A 5,946-nucleotide genomic window follows, 5' to 3' on the forward strand; every position below is an offset into this window, starting at 1 on the left:
CGGCCACGGGCATGGGCAGTGAGGCCGTGTGATTCGTAGTGGGGGGCGCAAGGGTGAAAAGAGGGAAAAGAGAGGAAAGAGAGGGGAGAAAATAGAAGAAGAATGGGAGTTAGGGGTGGCCAGTCGGTGGGGGGAAGAATTTCGGCGGCTAAGGTTAGGGTTTTTAGGGAAGGGGATGATAAATAGTGAGGGGTTTATATAGATATTGGGGCACACGGCCCCGAGGCACGCCCATTGCCCTTATTTCAGCCCATGTGTTTTGTGATTTTAAAATTTAGGTGCGTCTAAAATTCGGCCCATGCCCGTGTTCGTTAGGGGTATTGGTGCACACGGCTGTGTCCTGCTTCTTTCATTTCTCCCACGCTCGTATATAAATGCACACGCCCGTATTAGTTTGACAGTCTCGAGCACGGGTGGTAGGCACTAGCGTGTCGCACGTCCGTGTTAATTTCTCTGTTTCCACCATGGCTTCTAGACATAGGCGTGTCGCATGCCCGTGTGATTTTGACAGTTTCGCCTACGGCCATGTCGCACGGTCATAGCAATGTATCGAATCCCGTGTTGGGGAAAAATTTTGCTCTGTTTTCACACGACCGTATCACACGGCCGTGTCGCCTCCCGTGGTATGAGCGCAGCCTAAAGCACACCCGTGTGCCTAGCCGTGTGGATGTGGAAATCCTGTGTTTAAGGACTCAGTTAGTGATTCAGATGCTAAAAACTAAAATTTAAAGAAATCAACACCGTTAGTGCTCGGTTGCCTCCTGAGAAGCGCTTATTTGGAGTCTAAGCTTGACTTATCTCTTTTGTTTGTGTGGTTACGGTGGTGCGATGAGTTTACACTCCTCCTTCCTGCTATCAATCTCATCAAAATAAGGTTTTAGACGGGTACTATTTACCTTAAAAGTGCCGAATTTTGGATGAATTACCTCGACTGTACCGTATGGGAAAATGCTAAGTACCGTAAGAGAGATTGCTCTATTAGGTTCAGAAGTGGCAATACGAGGGTCTGCTGCATCTAGTAGTACTTTTTCTCTAACCTTATGTTGATTTGGTGAAACATTGAGTTCGTCATGGCATGGTTTTGGTTTATCGTGTGTTCTTGGTTTCTATGTCTGCCATTCATCTAGTTCCTCGATTTGTAGTCTTCGTTCTTCATAGATGGGTCCTTTGTTGGTACTTTAATATGGCTCATGTATGCTTGTTGAACGTGTTTCTTGCAAAGAAGGTTGCACCACATGATCAGTATTAGTAGCATGATTTATACAACCACCCTCAATATTCGATGTGTTACTTGAATTACGAGCTTGAAGAGTGATTGTTTCATCACCCACACGAAGTGTGAGTTCCCTTGTACCAACATTAATAATTGTTCTAGCAGTTGCTAAAAAGGGTCTTCCTAAAACCAAAGGAACGTTACTATCCTCTTCCATATCTAGAACAACAAAGTCTACTGGGTATATATATTTATTGATTTTAACAAGAACATCTTCAATTATACCCCTAGGAAATCTAATTGTTTTATCAGCCAATTGAATACTCATCCTAGTTTGTTTGGGTTTCCCAAGACCTAGTTGTTTAAACATTTTATAAGGCATAACGTTAATGCTTACCCCTAAATCAGTCAATGCATTATTAACATCTAAGCTACCAATTAAACAAGGAATCGTAAAACTCCCTGGATCTTTCATCTTGTTGGGCAGCTTATTCTATAGAATGGCTGAGCAAACTGCATTCAACTCCACATGCGATGCCTCATCCAACTTCTGTTTATTTGCTAAAAGCTCCTTTAAAAATTTAACTGCGTTTGGCATCTGCGAAAAAGCTTCAATAAAAAGTAAGTTAATATGTAATTTCTTTAATAATTTAAGAAATTTACCAAATTGTTCGTCCGTGTGGTATTTCCTTGTAGCATTAGGGTATGACACACGAGGTTTGTACTCTTAATTTACCGGTTTCTGCTCAATGTGATCTACCTCACCTTACTTTTATTTACCATAGTTCCTTGCCTCGGTTCTGGTTCTAGTTCAACTAACCCTTCCTCATCTTGAATGGTAATCGCATTGAGATGTTCCATTGGGTTAGATTCAGTATTACTCGATAGGCTACCTTGTGGTCGTGCAGAAATTAATTTAGCAAGCTGTCCTATCTGAGTTTCCAGTCCTAGGATCGACGCTTGTTGATTCTTAAGTGCTGTTTCGGTATTCTGAAAATGAGTTTCTGACACCGAGATGAATTTCGTTAGCATCTCCTCAAGCTTCGGCTTCTTTTTCTGCTGGTAAGGTGGTTGTTGAAAACCCGGAGGATGTTGTGGCCTTTGATTTCCTTGACCACCCCACGAGAAATTGGGATGGTTCTTCCAACCTGCATTATAAGTGTTACTATATGGGTTATTTTGAGGTCTAGAATTATTGTTACCCATATATTGGACTTGTTCCTCCTCGGTGTTGGGGTTGAATGATTGATATTCTGTGTGTACTCCTCCTCCATTTGAATCGCACCTCATCACTGGATGTACCTGAGTAGAACCACACAAACCGTCAATCTTTTTATTCAAAAGTTCTACCTGATTTGATAGCATAATGACCGCGTCAAGGTTGAAAACACCGGCTGTTTTTGTCGGCTTTGTTCTCATGACTTGCCACTAATAGTTATTCAGTAACATCCTTTCAATAAATTCATAAGCCTCTTCAGGTGTTTTGTTGTTCAAAGTTCCACCGGTGGCTGGGTCGATAAGTTGCCTCGTTGAGGGGTTCACACTGTTGTAGAACGTCTAAACCTGTAACCATAAAGGTAACCCATGGTGAAGACACCTTCTCAAAAGATCATTGTATCTCTCTCATGCATCATACAGTGTTTCTAAATCCATCTGCACAAAAGAGGAGATATCATTCCTCAATTTAGCCGTTTTAACCGGCGAAAAATATTTAAGTAAAAAATTTTCAGTCATTTGTTCCCAAGTAGCGATTGACCCTCGTGGTAACGAGTTCAACCACTGTTTAGCCTTATTTCTCAACTAAAAGGGAAAGAACCGAAGGCGAATGGCATCACGCTATTGATTTTAAAAGTGTCGCAAAATTCCAAAAAATTCACCAAGTGAGTGTTTGGATCCTCATCCTGCAAACCATCAAACTGAACAAATTGTTGTATCATTTGAATTGTGTTAGGTTTCAGTTCAAAATTATTTCCAGCAATAGCAGGCCTAACTATACTCGGTTCAACTCCTGTTAAACTAGGTTTAGCATAGTCATACATAGTGCGTGGAGCAGGATTCTGATTTACTGGATCAGCAGCAATCGCAGGAGGTAGCGGATTTTCCTAATTTTCAGCCATCTCCTCGGTTGTGGTTGGAATATCGTCCTCTCACTCTTCCTCTATGTCTCTTAAGCTTCGTCTTATTTCTCTTCGGTTTCTCTGAGCTATGTGTTTGATCTCACTGTCAAAAAGTAATAGTCCTAACGGGTTTCTTCTAGTCATACACTATAAAAACCTGGCAGAAGAAAATAAAGGAAAATTTAGTAATATAAACAAAAACAAAATTTAAATTGCAATAAAATAAATGGCTAAAGTAATAAAAATTAAGTGTTCCTAATATCTTAGTTCCCCGGTAACAGCGCAAAAACTTGATGATCGTCAAATCGTGATAAGTTTTAAATTTATGATTGATCGTACTTGAAAACTAACTATTATCACGATAAAGGCAAGCGCAGCTATCGTACAGTAGTATAGTTTACAGCAATACCGGGATGTCGAACCCACAGGAACTAAAAGTACTAGTATTAACTCTCTTTTTATTATTTAGCCTAAAATTAAGGGGATTTGTTTTAACTAAACCAATTAACTAAACTAAGAATGCACAGAAAGTAAATTGGGGAAATACTTTTGGGAAAACTGATTGATTTAGACAATACCCAAGGAAAAATCCACATGGACTTAACTTGTTATCTGACTCTGAACTAGACGATTTATTCATTTGACTTGATCCGTAAAAATCCTTAATTTATATTATTATCTCTCTCAAGACTAACAACGTCTAACCCTAGGTTGATTAATTGAAATCTCTTTCTAATTAAAACCCCTAGTGTTGCATTAACTCGATCTATGGATTCCCTTATTAGGTTTGATCCTAATCCGATAGATTTGTGTCGCCCTATGTCTAGGAGCGCAATCAACTCCGCTTAATTATGCTAGATCTACTCTTAGACAAGGACTTTTCCTCCTCTGAATAAGCACATCAATACTTGAATAACAAGAATTAAGAACACATAATTAAGAACAAATCAAGTATTTATCATATAATTCAGAAAACAATAACAAGATCCGTCTTAGGTTTCATCCCCTTTAGATATTTAGGGGATTTAGTTCATAAGTGTAAATGACAACATCTCAGAAGAATTGTAACACCCCCTACCCGTATTCATTGCCGGAATAGGGTACGAGGCATTACCGGAGTTTACTGAACATTTTCAGATAATTTTGTGTCATTTATTATTCATATTTTGAAATAATCATAACGTCTCTCTATTGGGCCCTCGAAGCCCAAAACATACATTAGAAACCAACTGGAATAAAATCGAGATCATAAAAAATTTCGCAAAATCTTAAATTATATTTTCATCTAAGTACTTACCATTTCAATGCTCCTTATAATTAAACAAGTTACCATTCAATCAATAGCTTGGCACTTGTCTAAGCTTCAAACAACAACATTGTTAGTATACTTGCACATATTTCATATAAATTCAACATTGATATACCTATTTTCTCAACATATCACACTTGAGTTTAATAATAGTCTCAACTTACATAATTTCCTTGTATCAACATATCAAAGATAATTATATATGTACATGTCACAAAATATATTATTCTCTTCTTGTTTCTTCATAAGCATATATCATTCATTTCGTTATATCGTATTTCATGCACCATCATTTCCTTATATCTTGTATATATTTATTTGGTAATAGTTCAGTATTAAACTTAACATAAATTAAATTCATGTACCTATACTTATTTCATTTATCTATCTTCTTAATTATTTCATGCAACTATTTTGTACATATATTTCCATATGACCAATTCCTGTAAACATTTCACACAACCATTTCATATAACCATTCCATTTGATACATATTACCTGAATATCGATTATTCAATAGATATCTTGGCGTTTCTCTTCCTCGATCTTATTTATCTTCGACATGATGTCATAGTATCTTTCAACTATGGTTTTACTCATTTTCTGTTATGTTGCCATGGTATCTTTCAACCATTGTATTATTCATTTTCCCGTCATGTTGCCATGGTATCTTTCAACCATGGTCTTACTCATTTCATGTCAGGTTGCCATGGTATCTTTCAACCATGGTCTTATTCATTTCATATCACGTTGCCATGGTATCTTTCAACCATGGTCTTACACATTTCATATCACGTTGCCATGGTATCTTTCAATTATGGTCTTATTCATTTTCCCATCATGTTGCCATGGTATCTTTCAACCATGGTCTTACTCATTTCATATCAGGTTGCCATGGTATCTTTCAACCATGGTCTTATTCATTTCATATCACGTTGCCGTGGTATCTTTCAACCATGGTCTTACACATTTCATATCAGGTTGCCATGGTATCTTTCAACCATGATCTTACATATTTCATATCAGGTTGCCATGGTATCTTTCAACCATGGTCTTACACATTCCATATCAGAGAGCACACTCCCGCGAACATCATCCTTACAGTGGGATTACCAGTCCAAGATAAATCCCCTGTAATATAAACTCATAGAGTATTGTCGGGATTACCAGTCTAGGCTAAATCCCCTGCAACGACAATTACTCTAATGAGCTTGGATCTGAATTACCGATCAAAGCTAAATTGAGACCCTAATTCGGATTACCCGTCCGGGCTAAATCCATTTTCCACATATTCTTCGGGAGGGCTA

At 38.0% G+C, this 5,946-nt stretch overlaps 1 non-coding gene across 1 annotated transcript; it reads left to right on the top strand.

Annotated features, from left to right (window-relative positions):
* The first annotated feature begins 2,792 nt into the window (after window positions 1-2,792).
* On the top strand, window positions 2,793-2,899 carry LOC128282709 (small nucleolar RNA R71). The gene has a single exon (XR_008273064.1). It is a non-coding gene; the product is annotated as a small nucleolar RNA R71 (small nucleolar RNA).
* The last annotated feature ends 3,047 nt before the right edge of the window (window positions 2,900-5,946 follow it).

This window comes from Gossypium arboreum, chromosome 10 (assembly GCF_025698485.1).
Source record: "Gossypium arboreum isolate Shixiya-1 chromosome 10, ASM2569848v2, whole genome shotgun sequence".
NCBI lineage: Eukaryota > Viridiplantae > Streptophyta > Magnoliopsida > Malvales > Malvaceae > Gossypium > Gossypium arboreum.